Here is a 16,550-nt window from a genome sequence, read left to right as displayed (position 1 = left end):
CCAGCAAGTCTGTCATTTAGAATAGAAGGAGAGATAAAGGTCTTCCCAAACAAACAAAAAGTGAAGGAATTCGTCACCACTAAACCAGCCCTACAAGAGATCCTAAGGGGGATCCTGTGAGACAAACTACCAGAGACATCGCTACAAGCATGAAACCTACAGACATCACAATGACTCTAAACCCATATCTTTCTATAATAACACTGAATGTAAATGGACTAAATGTGCCAACCAAAAGACATAGGGTATCAGAATGGATAAAAAAACAAGACCCATCTATTTGCTGTCTACAAGAGACTCATTTTAGACCTGAGGACACCTTCAGATTGAGAGTGAGGGGATGGAGAACTATTTATCATGCCACTGGAAGTCAAAAGAAAGCTGGAGTAGCCATACTTATATCAGACAAACTAGACTTTAAATTAAAGGCTGTAACAAGAGATGAAGAAGGGCATTATATAATAATCACAGGGTCTATCCATCAGGAAGAGCTAACAGTTATAAACGTCTATGCGCCGAATACAGGAGCCCCAAATATATAAAACGATTACTCACAAATAAAAGCAACCTTATTGATAAGAATGTGGTCATTGCAGGGGACTTTAACACTCCACTTACAGAAATGGATAGATCATCTAGACACACGGTCAATAAAGAAACAAGGGCCCTGAAAGATACATTGGATCAGATGGACTTGACAGACATATTTAGAACTCTGCATCCCAAAGCAACAGAATATACTTTCTTCTCGAGTGCACATGGAACCTTCTCCAAGATAGATCACATACTGGGTCACAAAACAGCCCTTCATAAGTATACAAGAATTGAGATCATACCATGCATACTTTCAGACCACAATGCTGTGAAGCTTGAAATCAACCACAGGAAAAAGTCTGGAAAACCTCCAAAAGCATGGAGGTTAAAGAACACCCTACTAACGAATGAGTGGGTCAACCAGGCAATTAGAGAAGAAATTAAAAAATATATGGAAACAAATGAAAATGAAAATACAGCATTCCAAACGCTTTGGGATGCAGCGAAGGCAATCCTGAGAGGAAAATACATTGCAGTCCAGGCCTATCTCAAGAAACAAGAAAAATCCCAAATACAAAATCTAACAGCACACCTGAAAAAAATAGAAACAGAACAGCAAAGACAGCCTAAATCCAGCAGAAGAAGAGAAATAATAAAGATCAGAGCAGAAATAAACAATATAGAATCTAAAAAAACTGTAGAGCAGATCAACGAAGCCAAGAGTTGGTTTTTTGAAAAAATTCATGAACAGCCCATCACAGTGTACCCAATAGAATCCTATGATCATCACAGTATTTACACACACGCACACACACACACACACACACACAGAGTGAGGAGAAGAGATTTGCTGGTAACTACTGTTGGGAGACAATTCTTCATGGATCTTCAGTGTTTCTGTATGACTTGCAAGGACAGGTACTGACCTCCCTTTATTCTAGATCATATTTCTTAGCCTCATCTAAGGATGTTTATACAGTGAATAGCCTTGGAATATAGAAATAGTGTCTCCCTGCAGAGCAAAGGGCAGTCATGTTTACAGTCCAGTATAATAAAAGATGATGTCTCCTCAGGAGCAAAGGGTATTATTACTGCCCATTGTAAAACAAGATTTGTGTTTCCTAACCATAGGCTTCCCTCCTGTAACTTACCCCATTGTGTGTGTAGTTCCCACTGGGTTCTCTTCACATTACACCAACAGCTGTGTTTCTTTATTATGTGACTTCAGTCCCTGCTCATGGCAAAGAAAATTGGGCCAGTGTGGGCCCCTGATTCCAGGACAGCATTACATTAGCTGGTCAACACTTACCCTGTGGTCTGGCTGGGCAAGATAAGCCTGGCCAATCAGAATTCTCTTTTGAGAGAATAAAGTTGCTAGTAACAGGAGCAGGAAAGGAAAGGATGCCTAGAAAGAGTGAAGACAAATTAGAATTGGGGACACAAAATGGTAACAGCAAGTCAAATTTTGAGCAGAACAGATGCACACAGAGAAACAATGTTGCTATAGGAAACAGAGACAGAGATAGAGTAGCCCAAGAAAAAGAGAGAAAAAGTAGCTTTGGTTCCTGATGGCTTCCTAGTTTCTGTTAACAAATATCTTTATCATAAATGCTCTTTTTCTAAAGATTTGAGTGACTCTTTGTTTCAATCAACCAAAGGACCCTGACCAAGACAGCTGGCCATGCCTGTAAACAGGCATCTAGCTGAGAAACAGTACACTATTGCTCTATCACAAAATACTCCTCTTCCAGAAAGGGACCGTGAATGTGGGAGCAACCATGTTAATTACCCTTAGGAAACAGAAAGTTGCCTTTAAGAATGTTACTTTAAAATGATGAATTTTGTGGTATTGAATTATATCTCAATAAAGCTGTTGATTTTAAAAAGTGTTTTTTTAAGGGGTGCCTGTGTGGCGCAACCAGTTAAGCATCTGACTTGGCTCAGGTCGTGATCTCAAGGTTCATTAGTTCTAGCCTGGTGTCAGGCTCCATGCTGACAGCTCAGAACCTGGAGCCTGCTTCAAATTCTGTGTCTCCCTCTCTCTCTGCCTCTCCCCCACTTGCACTCTGTCTGTCTGTCTGTCTGTCTCTCAAAAATAAATAAACATTAAAAAAAATTTTAAGTGCTTTTAAAAGAAAAGCTAATGTAATACAAATCATTGGGTTTTTTGAAGGTACCAGGGAAGTCATTAAGGACAAATGTGTGGGACAGATTGAGTCTGCCTTTAAGGAATAGGAGGAGCTTGGGAGTGTATAACCACATGCCCTGGGTCATTTGGATTTGTGACCTAAGAGCTTGGACAGTCCCAAGGAAACCTGAGGGGACCAGGATGGCCCCTGACTGTGGTATTAAATAGTCTGGGCAGCAGGTGTCTACTTAGGTAGTATTGACAATCCCTCCCACTCAAATGATCTTAACATCTGCTAGTGTTTCTCATCCATTAGGATGGCTATTAACAAAAGAATAGAAAACCGCAAATGTTGGTGTGGATGTGGAGAAATTGGAACCCTTGTGCTTTGCTGATGGGAATGTAAAATGATGCAGCCACTGTAAAGAAATTGCTATACTATCTTGTACAGAAAAGGAAACCAGTTACATGGAGGTGACTGTCTAAGTGGAGACTGTGGAGTGGAGAATGCCTAAGAAGGAATGCAGTGAGATTAACCCAGATAGGGCATTAAATGACACCAGAGACCATCACTCAGGTTTTAGCAAAATAAAGGACCCAGAAGAATTGAGCAGAGGCTTGAGATGACTCTCAGACCAACATGGAATTCTTAGGGGCTCTTCTCTCTGTAGCTCCAAGCTCATGCATAAATATTCATATTCATATTGTTTTGAGTCTGCAAATTGGAATATCATAAATGTACATGGCATCTAGGCCCAAGAACATTGGGACAGGCTAAGGGGAGGACGTGCTGTGTGAGACTTGAGGAGAAAAGCCTTGTCTGAGCCAGGTGAACTTTGCTGCAGGTGCACTGGGGGCATCATAAATGAGATGCTCCTCACTACAGACCCTCTAGGATAGTGTTTCTAATGCGTCATGTGAGATTCTGCATGTTCTAGGTAAGAAAGGATTTGGTCTTCCAATAAGGCTGATCTAGGTCACTGTCTGCAACCTCCCTACTCCCTTTGCTGATAAGGAAACAAACTTTAATTTGTGAAATAAAGGTGACTTATCCAAGATTATGCAGGCAGGGCCATCTCTGCCTCTTCTCATGGAATATTTTGCTACACTTCCAAACAATTTGAAGTTGTGTATCAGTAGGTCTTTATAACAATTCTACTTTTCTCTATTTTCTTTGAATTACCTTTATCCAGCACCCTGAATGATGATAGAATGCATTCTTATTAATTCAGGAAGGGGATCCTAATGTTGCCCATGGAGTTGGGGCAGTTTCTCCAATAATGGCGCCCTTAGCCCAATAGTAGCAAATAATGGTGGCCAGGCATCCTTAGGACTAGTGGTATATACCTCAGAGATGGTTAGAGAAGCAAAGGCCTCATTTGGGGGTCATGGGACAGAATGAACATATTGAACTCTACAGCTGTGGTCCCATTAGCATCTTGCCTAACCAAAAAACCACACACCAGACAGAATATGCTTCGGGTCCCTACCCAGCAACTTTTAAGATGCCTTTGCGAAACTCTGTATCAACAGACACAATTTCATTGCTCTGTGATGTATCTATCATTCATGGGTGCCATTTACTTCAGACGCCAGACGGGCTGCTTAAGCAGTTTCCACTGTCAGTGGTGTAGAGTGTTGGACACATTCCAGTAAAATTAAAACTAATACGTGTTGAGTGTTTGCTATGTCCCAGGGACTGTTCTAAGTGTTTTTTAATTTTGTTTTAACATTTATTCATTTTTGAGAGACAGAGCACGAGTGGGGGAGGGGCAGAGAGAGAAGGAGACACAGAATCCAAAGCAGGCTCCAGGCTCCCACCTGTCGGCACAGAGCCCTACGTGGGACTCAAACTCACAAGACTGCGAGATCATGACCTGAGCTGAAGTCGGATGCTCACCCGACTGAGCCACCCACATGCCCCTCTAAGTGCTTTCTATACATTTATTCATGTAATCTTCAAAACAACCCAGTAAGGTAGAGGCTATTATTATTCTGATTGAGCAGGTGTAGAAACTAAAATAAAGAGCTGTTAAGTTAAGTCACTTTTCTGAAAGCGGCAGCCAGTAAGTGGCAGAGCTGGGATTTGAGCCCAGAAAATCTGGAGTCAGAATCTGTGCTTTTAAATCTTTACACTATTCTGCCTCTCGTGTACTATATGGTTTAATATAATGGGTAATTATACATCAGAACTACATTGTCTTTCAGTCTCCTGAAGGGCATTTTGACCTTCTTCAGGGTTGACTATCCCCCCCCACCCCAACCCTTTTTCAAGAGGCCATTGGTTAATATCCTTTCTGGATCCCAATGTTTAGTGTCAGTGCTATAATTTGTGTTGCTATGGAAAATTTCTGGCTGAATGCAGTTTTCCTTATGTTGATTAGTAAATAACTTGTAATTTTTTCAGGCAAAGAGTTTCTGAAAAGGAATTACTGGGTTTTTTTAAGATTTTATTTTTTTTAAGTAAATTCTACACCCAATGTGGGACTCGAACTCACAACCCCTAGATCAAGAGTCACATGCTCTACCAACTGAGCCAGCCAGGCATCCCTAGAAAGGAATTATTATCCCATGTCTCTAATCCTCTACTTGGAGGTGAAGCCTGGTGGGCTGTCCCTGCTTATCTGACCCAGAGTAGCCTGGGCAGGGAGCCTGAGGTTCTCACCCATGGCTATGAAGTTGGAACCAAGACTCTCAGACAGATTGGGGACATACATACAGACAGATAATGAACTCAGGAGTTTTATTCTAGCAGGGTCACCTAAACAAAGTAGCACTGAGGTGGGTCAAAAGAGCTAAAGCAGAGTGGAATGGGTTGAGAAACCCAGCAAAGATAGGAGAAGGAAGAGGCAAGCCAAAAGGAATCATTAGCGGGCTTTCCAGGCAACTTTGACTGACTCTGTGCAAGATCAGAGAAAGGAAGCTGTTGCCAGAAGTACTGACATGTTTGAATAAACTTCCCAAACTTCAGAGAATGCTTAAAACTCTATTCAAATCTTTATTAATTTTCACATCCCTTAAATATGCATATAATCAGTGTGAACAATTCTGTGTGCTCTTTCACTTAGTGTTAATAAAGCATTTCTAGGAATCAACACAGTCCACATTCTTGGATCTTTTATGACATTCCTTCTTATTGCTCTTTGGCCATTTCCCTACCCTTGAAGCAATTCCAATATCTTTCTCTACTGGACAATGCTTGATAAGGTGTTGTGGACCTGTGCCTGCTAAGGCAGAATTCTCCCAGGCACACGTACACCTGGGCTCGTACTCATTGTGGGCATAGAATCTTGAATTCTGAATAGTCATCCGGGTCCACCTTGCCCAGCTGGCTACCTCCAACAATAACCAAAGGTGTCCTGGGACTCAGGGCCTCATAAAATCCATAAAGAATTAATTTAAAAAGACCAAACCCAGATTGAAAGAAGAAAAACTTATTATGTACCAGTTATCCTACACATAACCAGATATCAAATATTGTCTAGAGTGATTCTATGTTAACTTTAAAAATCCTCTGGTCGTGGTTAACACTTCTGTCCTTGCAATCCAGTGTGATTCTTCTTCTGCTTCTGTCATCCTGATTCTGTTGATTCCATTCTCTTACTTAAAACCCACCACTGAGTTCTGGGCTCTTAGGATGAAACCCAGTTCCCAACTCCAGTCAACAGAATTATGGCCCCAACGAGGTTCACATCTTAATCCCTAGAGCCTGATAATATTATCGTACATGGCAAAAGAGACTCTGCTGATATAATAAAATAAGGATCTTGAAACAGGAAGATTACCCTGGATTATCTGGGTGGGCCCAACATAATCATAAGGGTTCTTATAAAAGGGAAACAGGAGGGCCAGGGTCAGAGAAAGAAGATGTAAATAGGTAGCCTCCAGAAGCTGGTAAAATGAAAAAACTGATTCTCCCCTAGAGCCAGAACAGAAGAATGGTGCTGAGGAACATTTCTAAGTGCCGAGGTTCCCACATTATCCTCTTTGATGTCATAGAATTAGTCTTCTGAAAATCCGTAGACATATATCAGCCACAATATTTATTAAGTGCCCTCTGTGTGCAAAGATCTCTGCTTTAGTACATAATTATAGTTGGTTGAATAGTGGTACCCCCAAAATGTGTTCAAGTCCTAACCCCTACAACCTGTGAATATGACCTTATTTTGAAAAAAAGTTCCTGGGGCACCTGGGTGGCTCAGTTGGTTAAGCATCTGACTCTTGATTTCAGCTCAGGTCATGATCTCACGATTCGTGAAATTGAGCCCTGTGTGGGGCTCTGGGCTGACAGTGCGGAACCTGCTTGGGATTTCTCTCCCTCTCTCTCTGCCCCTCCTATGCTCTGTGTGTGCATGTGCTCTCTCCCTCTTTCTCAAGGTAAGTAAACTTAAACAAACATAAATTTTTTAAAAAGAGAAAGAAAAATGTCCTTGCAGATATAATTACATTAAGGATCTCAAGATAAAATCATCCTGGCATTGAGGTGGCCCTAACTCCAACAACAGATGTCCTTATAAGAGAAAGACAGAAGGAGGGGTGCCTGGGTGGCTTAGTTGGTTAAGTGCCAATTCGGTTTAGGTCACGATCTCACAGTTCATGAGTTGGAGCCCCACGTGGGGCTCTGTGCTGACGACTCAGAGCCTGGACCCTGCTTCAGATTGTGTCTCCCTCTCTCTCTGCCCCTCCCCCGATCACACTCTGTCTCTCTCAAAAATAAATAAACATTAAAAAAAAATTTTAAGAGGGGCGCCTGGGTGGCACAGTCGGTTAAGCGTCCGACTTCAGCCAGGTCACGATCTCGCGGTCCGTGAGTTCGAGCCCCGTGTCAGGCTCTGGGCTGATGGCTCGGAGCCTGGAGCCTGTTTCCGATTCTGTGTCTCCCTCTCCCTCTGCCCCTCCCCCGTTCATGCTCTGTCTCTCTCTGTCCCAAAAATAAAAATTAAAAAACAAAAAAAAAACAAAAAAAAAAAACGTTGAAAAAAAAAAATTTTTTAAGAGAAAGACAGAAGGAGATTTGAGGCACAGAGACGCACAGGGGCAAGGCCATGTGAAGACAGTGGTAAAGACTGGAGTTATGTTGCCAGAAGCCAAGGAAAGCTTGGAGATGCTAGAAGCTGGAAGAAACAAGGAATGATTCTCTTCAGAGGGAGTACAACCTGGCTAACACCTTCAGAGGGAATCCAGACTTCTGGCCTCCAGAACTGTGAGAGAGTCACTTTCTGTTGTTTTAAAACCCTTTCTGTGGTCATTTGTTATGGCAGCCACAGACAATACTACAACAACCTTCCCTACACTTCTCTGTTCTGTAAGCCACTAAGATCCTGTTTGCCTATCACACTACAGACAAAAGACACCTTTCCATCCTGCTCTTTCCCATCCCTCCACGCTTCCGCTTGTGGTTCCTGTCTACCTCTCCTGTGCTTTAACCACCTATTAGTACACACTTCTCTGAGTGACTTTGCTTTCAACACAAAAGCAACCGGTGCTGACCGGCCTGAATGGACGCTGGCTGCCATGATGGAGCAAAGTCCAGGAGGCCTCTGCTGTGTCAGGCATTACCTCTTTAGGTGCTGGATCATGGCTAGCAGATATTGGCAAGAGTCCCAACGGGAATTCTTGTTGTGTACCTAGAACTGTGCTAAGTGGCCTATATCTTTGAAACCACACCACAACTAGATGGGTGAGGAAACTGAGGCTAAAAAAGGTTCAGTGATGTGCCATATGTCACTAGTTAGCAAACAAGTAGCAGAGTAGGGGCTGGAAGCCAGGCAGCTTGACTCTGAGTTCTGTTGTGGAGCAGCTGAGGAAATGCATGGAGACGGTCATTTCTCTATGGAGTAGAGAATAGTTGGAAAGAAGTGCCATCCAGTCTGGGACCCTCAGAAACAGGAATTATTTATTTCAGAAAAATGGCATCAGAGGGGATACAAGTTGACTCATCATTCGGTCCCAGCTGGAGCCTCAGAGCCAAGGAATGCATCAACCCCAGGGGAAAGTGAGCAGGGGTGTGGAGCACTCTCCCACTGGTACCCCAGGGAGGGGTGAGCTCCAAGCTCGGGATACAACCATGGCAGAGAACTCAGAGTACATGGAAGGCAGAAGGATTTTTGGGGAAGCTGGGAATGACAGCCAGAACCCCAAAGGCGGGAACTTGGTAAGATTCCCTGAGGCCTGAGGTTTCCCACATTTGCCGTTCTTTCCCCTCCCGCCTCCCTGAGCTGACCCTGTGAAACCTTGGCACGGAAAGGACACATGTGCTTATTTGAGTGATGCGCAGACTGGGTAAAACAAGCCAACCTGTGTCTCCAGCCTTGGAGTGGAGAAGTGAAGCCAGAGATAGAATGGGTAGTGTTGCCTTGAAAGAGGGAAGGGCCCTCAGCAGCCCGAGGCCTGTAGTAGAGAAAAAGGAGAACCAAGGAGACCTACCTCAGCCTCAGCCACAGGCATGGCCCCTGGGGCTTAACCACTGAACACTCAGTGCTCCCTGCACAGACAGGTGGAGGGAAAGTGAGGGGAGCCGACTTAAAAGTGAAGAGCAGCTGGTACCATGGAACTTACCAGTGCATGACCTCCTTGCTTTTACTCCCCAACCCCCCATATTATGATGGCCATGTTTGCTGACAGTCGGTGGCCTTTTCTGGTACTACGTATGTAGGTGTGCCTTACAGGGATTTTAAAATAAATCTAGTCCCAAGTGATTCATTATTCTATTACATTAGTTAGCTGTTGGCAGATCTGTCACACCGTATACAAAAGCTGAGCTATTTTTGTGCTTGTACTTATGAGTCATCTCGCCAACTTTCTGTATATATTTTCTACCACTGTTCTATAATCACATTTTTTCATTCTGGGAATACAGGTGTTAATTATGTTTTTACTTTCTCCTACATTCTTTTTATTCTGAGACCAAAATAGCAACAACAAACAAAAATATCTTTATTTCTTTAATATCCCATGGAGATGTCTAAAACTGACTTTGACACCCGTGCTGCAACTTAGATCTGAAGTTATAAATAAGCTACTGTAAATGTTCTTCTGAGATTTGCAATCAGCAAAAGTGTATATCAAGATAGCCTTGCATTTGTAGAGCCTGTCATAGTGTGTGCTCATCTTACCAAATGACTAAGTCTTCAAAAATTCTTTTTTGTGTTTACTAGATCTGCCTTGTCCATCATTGTTATTGAACTTTAAAAAGTTCATCTTAAACCCTCAATATGTGTTTACACCAAGAGAGCTGAAGGAGAGAGGGAAAAATATACAGTGACTCAAGAAAAGATGGATTTGGGGGCACGTGGGTGGCTCAGTCGGTTGAGCGTCCGACTTCGGCTCAGGTCATGATCTCGTGGTCCGTGAGTTCGAGCCCCGCGTCGGGCTCTGTGCTGACTGCTCAGAGCCTGGAGCCTGTTTCAGATTCTGTGTCTCCCTCTCTCTCTGACCCTCCCCCGTTCATGCTCTGTCTCTCTCTGTCTCAAAAATAAATAAACGTTAAAAAAAAAATTAAAAAAAAAAAAAGGAAGGATGGATTTGTATGGCAGAGAAGACTACAAAACATGTGTTTCATTTACTACACTATTTCTGGAAGGTCTCCCTTTGGCAACTTTAAAAACATTTTTTTCATGTTTATTTTTGAGAGAGAGAGAGAGAGAGACTGCGCATGTGCGCGTGTGCAGGGGAGGGGCACAGAGAGAGGGAGAAAGAGAATCCCAAGCAGGCTCCCTACTGTCAGCACAAAGCCCAACGTGGGACTCAATCCCACCAACTGCAAGATCATGACCTGAGCCGAAATCAAAAGTCAGCCACTTAACCAACTGAGCCACCAAGGCGCCCCACCTTGGCAACTTTTAAGTGTTGTTATATCATTTCTTGGAGGCTTCTCTAGCTGTTCAAATGTGGTGAAAAGATGAGAGAATTGTAATATGAAGGTAAGGGAGGGTCTGGCTCCTCTGATTGAAAAACGTTTTTCCATTTTCCCCTTTTATGTCACCTCGAAACCCTGTCGAGTTGACTCAGTCACACTGGCTGGAGCTGAGTTGCAGATACTTGAAGGGACACACACTTCCCCATTCGTATGACCACACTGGGAAGTTAGAAGCATAACTTTGACTCAACAGGAATTTTTTTGTCCACATACTTTCCATATCCAAGCTGTCAGGCCTCAGATGAAGGTCTTTACACTGTGCCAAAGTTTATTCTCATGGGCATCAAACCCAATTGCTCAACAGATAGCTTGTTGTTGCTGCTGCTGTTGTTGTTGTTGTTATTTGTTTTTAAGTAAACTCTACACTCAACATGAGGCTTGAACTCACGACCCTGAGATCAAGAGTCACATGCTCTACCAACTGAGCCAGCCAAGCACCTCTCAACAGATAGTTTTGAGAGAAATTTGGACCTCAGAGAGCTTCCCATAGTCATTTGTCCAGACCGATGCCCTAAAATTACTGATGTCCACAAGTCAACTTGTGGACTTAAGGGATGACACTTAAGGAATGACACTCCTCAACAGCTGAAAATATGAGATGTTCTTGATTTTTTAAAATATTTCATAGATGCTGCAGATGATAATTTTGTTCTGCAACCATAACAACAGGGGCCCAGACCACTCTTTTTGTGGTAACTATTCTCAATATATTTTCGGCTCAGTTTCACCTTATTTTGAAGTGAAAATACACATATTCTAGAGAACCGAAGGTAGTGCAGGGTGGCTGGATCATTGTTGGTATTAATTAATAACAATCAGTCTTTTTGTTGAAATCAACAGAAAATCCAATTTACACTGATTTAACAAAAGAAATTCATTGTCTCACCTAAAAGGCAAGAGGTTGTTCAGGCCAGAGATGATTCAGGCCATAGAGATAAGTCTTGATGGTGTCAAGGGCCTCATTCTTTTCCTCTCTCTGTTCTGGCTTCTACTATGGAAGCTGTACCCCCAGGCAGACTTCCTTCATGGTTGCAAGATGAATGTCAATAGTCCTGAGGTCATATGATTCCTTGTTCATGTCAGAAGGACAGAGAACATCTTTTTCTTCAATTATCAAATAAACTCCTGGGTTTCATTCCAGGAATGGGACCATTTACTGGATCCAGGAATATGGGGTAGCATGCTGGGCAAAAGTAAGCTCATCCCTGGAGCAGAGGGAGAATTAATCACATGTAAACTGTTTTGCTGAGAATGGGGTAGAAATGGTTATGCAAAAGAAAATGGGGGCAATGTTTTACCAAAAGAGGAGTATATGGATACAAGGAGGGAAAAACAACCAACATCCTTTATGGAGTGTTGGGAGGAAAATTGTAAACTACCCAGAAAAGTAGTCATAGTTGTTATGCCCAGAATTCGTGATCCCCCAAATACCGCCAGGGAGCCGAGTCCGATATAAAAGCAAAAGAGCCTTTATTCAGGCTAGCTCGAGCTCAATCCCCTACCTGCACCGACGCAGCGGTGAGATACCGGGGAGAGAGAGCAAGTTTCAAAAGGACAAAGGTTTTATTGGGGCCTAGGGGCAGTTGGTGAGGTAATGGCTATGGCCTCAGCCAATTGGCTGGGGAAGGGTCCAAGTCCTGTTAGGCAGGTGAGGGGGGGGTTACTCAAGGGGAGGAGGTGTGGTCAAGGTGAAGGACACAGAACAAGATGGAGTCGGCCTGCGTAGGCCCGCCCTTTCATTCCCCCCTTGTCATGTAGCTGAGGGACCCAATCATGGGACCGGCTGCATTTATGGTGACAAGGGGAACAGAGTTTGGAGGTTTACGCAAAGTTCTGGGAACCAAGTGTCCCTGGGGTGGCTCTGGGAGGTCTGATTAAGTATTGTCCCCAAGCTGGTGTCTATGATCTGCCAGGTGATGTTTTGAGGGGCGTGGGGACTCCCGGCAGCATGAGCAATGACAAGCAGAGTTAACAGAGTTACCAATATTAGGTGGGTCGAATGCGCTGTAGCTTGAGCTTGAGCGGGTTGTGTTGGTCCCGACTGATGGCCCATCGCGTGACAAAGTCCTTCCGGATCGAGGAGGGGTCTGGTGGCCGAACGTGGGTGTGATGGACCCAGGTCGCGATGCCGTCTACCTTGAGAGCGGTGGGGGTTGTCAACACCACGATGTAGGGTCCCTTCCAGTGCGGCTCGAGGGTCTCTCGGTGGTGCCTCTTGGCATAGACCGTCTCCCGGCCTGTACTGATGAGGTGTCAGGGTCGGGCCAGCCTCATAGATGGCACGGAGGCGCGGCCAAATGTCCTCGTGCACCCTCTGGAGCCCTCTCAAGGAAAGAAAAAGTTCTTGATCTTTAAACTCAGCAATAAGTTCAGCTCGAAGGCTGGGAATAACAGGGGGTGGCCTGCCAAACATGATCTCGTAGGGAGTAAAACCCAGAGTGTAAGGAGTGTTTCTAACCCGGTAAAGGGCGTACGGTAGGAGAGTCACCCAGTCCCCGCCAGTCTCCACGGTTAATTTGGTAAGGGTCTCTTTTAGGGTTCTATTCATTCTTTCTACCTATCCTGAGCTCTGGGGCCTATAAGCACAATGTAATTTCCAGTTTGCCCCCACCGCCTTGGCTACTGCCTGTGTTACCTGCGAGATAAAAGCTGGTCCATTGTCTGATCCTACCATGGTAGGAAAACCATACCTGGGTAAGATGTCTTCTAGTAGCTTCTTAGCCACCGTCTGAGCCGTTCCATGCTTGGCTGGGTATGCCTCCACCCAGCCAGAGAAGGTGTCTATAAATACCAGGTCCTCGTGTAGTGCCTCGTCGAAGATGGTGGGTGAGTTTTTGAATCCCTGAGGTAGCCGTGTCCAGGTAAGAGTTGCCCACTGTAGCCTTCCTCCAGATCATGCCACTCAAAGGTGAACAAGGGTTGGCTCTGGGGTGCCAACGGCAGACTGAAGGCGTCCTTTAAATCTAGTACAGTATACCAGACCCTGGAGGGCGCCAAGGAGCTCAAGAGAGTATATGGGTTGGGAACAGTTGGGTGTATGTCCACGACCCTCTTATTTACTTCCCGGAGGTCTTGTACCGGTCGGTAGTCATTTGTGTGAGGCTTTTTGACCAGCAGTAAGGGGGTGTTCCAGGCAGACTGGCAAGGAACTAGTACCCCTAGGCTTCGTAGTCTCTGGATGTGTGGCTGGATCCCCTTCCAGGCCTCCTGACACATGGGGTATTGTTTGATCCTTACCGGACTCTCTCCTGGCTTGAGCTCTACCAGGACTGGGGTCCTGTGAGCGGCTAGTCCCATCCCCCCTGTCTCTGCCCAAACCGAGGGGAATTCTTGTAGCCATCTGTCTATATTATTCTCTCTCGGGAGAGCCTCCTGGTGGAGGAGGTATTCATCCTCCAGTTTCATGGTCAGGACCTGGATGGGGTGGCCCTTGCCATCGGTGACCTGAGGCCCCCCTTGTCTGAAAGTTATCTGAGCTCCAATCTTGGTCAGTAAGTCCCATCCTAACAGCGGGTAGGGGCATTCTGGTATTACCATAAAGGAGTGGGATACCCGGCCCGTTCCCAAATCTACTGTTCTTCGGGTAGTCCATGAATACTGGCTCATACCAGTTGCCCCTTGTACCCAGGACTTCTTGCTAGCTGGTTTTCCTTGTGGGGTGCAGAGGACCGAATGTTGTGCTCCGGTGTCGACAAGGAAGTCAACAGGGGTCCCCTCCACTTTAACAGTTACCCTGGGTTCGGGGAGAGGGTCCGAACCCTGACTCCCCTAATCACTTAGTTCATCTAGCTCTAGGACTTTTACTCGATCAGTCTTGCTTCCCTTCCCGCCGGCCCTTTTTAGACAATCTTGGGCCCAATGCCCTATCTCCTTGCAGTATGCGCACTGATCCTTCTGCAGCCTCTGCTTCCCCCCCTTGGTGGTTCCTTTACCTTTTCTTGCGTCGTCTGCCAGCTGCCGGAGACGGCGGTCTCGTTCCTCAGGGAAGTCAGCAGTGGTAGCTAGTAGTATTCTGGCCAGGTCTCGAGTCTGCTTACTGCTGGCAGCCGCCATGGCGCGAGCCTGCTTGTCCTCAGGAGGCTCCCGGTTATTATATACCTTTTTAGCTACCACCAGTAAGTCCTGCAGACTTTTTTCTCCTAGTCTATCTATTTTCTGTAATTTTCTCCTAATGTCTATGGCCGATTGGTTTACAAAGGCTATGATAACAGCTGCCTTGCTTTCCGGAGCCTCTGGATCCATGGGGGTATAGGTACAGAATGCCTCCATGATCCATCCTAAAAAGGCAGCCGGAGATTCATCTTTTCCCTGTTGTACATTTCCTACCTTGGCCAAATTGGTTGGCTTTCTAGCAGCCATTCGGAGACCCCCCATTAGAGTCTGGCGGTAGACCCGGAGCCTCTCCTTACCTTCTGCTGTGTTGAAATCCCACTGGGGCCGAGTTAAGGGGAAGGAGGCATCTATCTGAGCCTGGTTGGTGGTGGGATTCCCGTCTGCGCCCGGAACTAGTTTTCGGGCCTGATTGAGGATTCTTTCTCTTTCTTCAGTCGTGAACAGGACCTGCAAAAGCTGCTGGCAATCATCCCACGTGGGCTGATGGGTAAAAAGAACAGAGTCTAATAAATCAATAAGCCCTGCCGGTTTCTCGGAAAACTTAGGATTATGAGCTTTCCAATTGTAGAGGTCACTAGTGGCGAAAGGCCAATAGTGATGGGGCTGATTCCCCTCCGCGTCTGGGGGTTTGGTGGCTCGCAGGGGCAGAATAGTGGAGTAGGCAGCGGAGGCGGGTTGCTCCCTCTGAGACCTTTGTCTGGTAAAGGGCGGGCTTCCCACTGGAGCGTTTCCGCCTCCCGCTCTCAGAACAGCGTCTGCCTCCCCCAGAGGGGGAGGATGGTGTTCTTCCAGCATCCTAGAGGGGTTATACGGGGGAGGAAAAAATTAATTTTTCTTCAGTACCCCCCTGTAGGACAGGGTAGAGGGGTGCTGAAGGCTGGGTAAGACTTTTCTTCTTCTTTGTCCCCTGCAAAGCAAGAATGGGTTTGGCTCCGGAGGGAGCAGGGCTAGGAAGGGCTTAAGCCAAGAGGGTGGGTCTTCTACAAGGTCCTGCCAAGTGATAATGTAAGGGAGCTGATCAAGATGGCCCATCTTAGGCTGAGAGATGATACTCCTGACTCGGTGGATGGTAGGGAGGTCGAAGGTCCCCTCTGGTGGCCATCCGACATTGAAAGTTGGCCACTCGCTAGAACAAAAAAACTGCAACCGACCCTTTCGGACTTCCACACTGAGGTTGTTAGCTCTTCCCCTCACATCCTTAAAGTGATCAATCATAATACTTAGAGGAGTAGTCTGAGTCTGTCCCATAATGTCCATCCAGTAAGTCCACAGAACAAAACAGAGAAACACAAAAACAGACAAACAGAGGGCCCCTAGAAAGTCTTCCAACTCCATAGAAGCAAAACTGAGAGCTAGCTTAGACATTTGAGGGGATTCCACAGCCCTCCAAAACCGATGAGGGGATTCCACGTCCCTCCAAAGACGACGGCCTCACGCCGACCAGTGGGAGCGACCCGCCTCGTCTCAGACCTTTGAGGGGATTCCACGTCCCTCCAGAAGGGAGGATCGGAACGTCTTCCGAAACTCCCAGCCCGTGGTCCTCCAGTGCGTCCACTTAGACCGCGTCGGGCACTACCAGAATTCCAGAAATGAGCTCACACAGAAAAGACAGAAGAAACAGACACTAACCGTGGCCAGTCAGGCTCTCCGGGTGGGGGCTCTCTCAGGGGTCTTGGGGATCCCGGACGAGCCCCCAAATGTTATGCCCAGAATTCCTGATCCCCAAATACCGCCAGGGAGCCGAGTCCGATGTAAAAGCAAAAGAGCCTTTATTCGAGCTAGCTCGAGCTCAATCCCCTACCTGCACCGACGCAGCGGTGAGATACCAGGGAGAGCGAGTTTCAAAAGGACAAAGGT

General features: G+C 45.7%; 1 long non-coding RNA gene and 1 other non-coding gene across 2 annotated transcripts in view; one reads left to right on the top strand and one right to left on the bottom strand.

Moving 5' to 3' along the window:
* LOC144615082 (uncharacterized) overlaps window positions 1-16,550 on the top strand; it is a 32,892-nt gene that overhangs the window by 12,013 nt on the left and 4,329 nt on the right. The gene's annotated exons all lie outside the window — the stretch shown is intronic.
* On the bottom strand, window positions 10,944-11,016 carry TRNAK-CUU (transfer RNA lysine (anticodon CUU)). The gene has a single exon. It is a non-coding gene; the product is annotated as a tRNA-Lys (tRNA).

Source organism: Panthera onca, chromosome F2 (assembly GCF_046562875.1).
Source record: "Panthera onca isolate mPanOnc1 chromosome F2, mPanOnc1 haplotype 2, whole genome shotgun sequence".
Lineage (NCBI taxonomy): Eukaryota > Metazoa > Chordata > Mammalia > Carnivora > Felidae > Panthera > Panthera onca.
The sequence above is the reverse complement of the archived record's forward strand: the minus strand, read 5'-3'. Positions and strand labels throughout refer to the sequence as shown.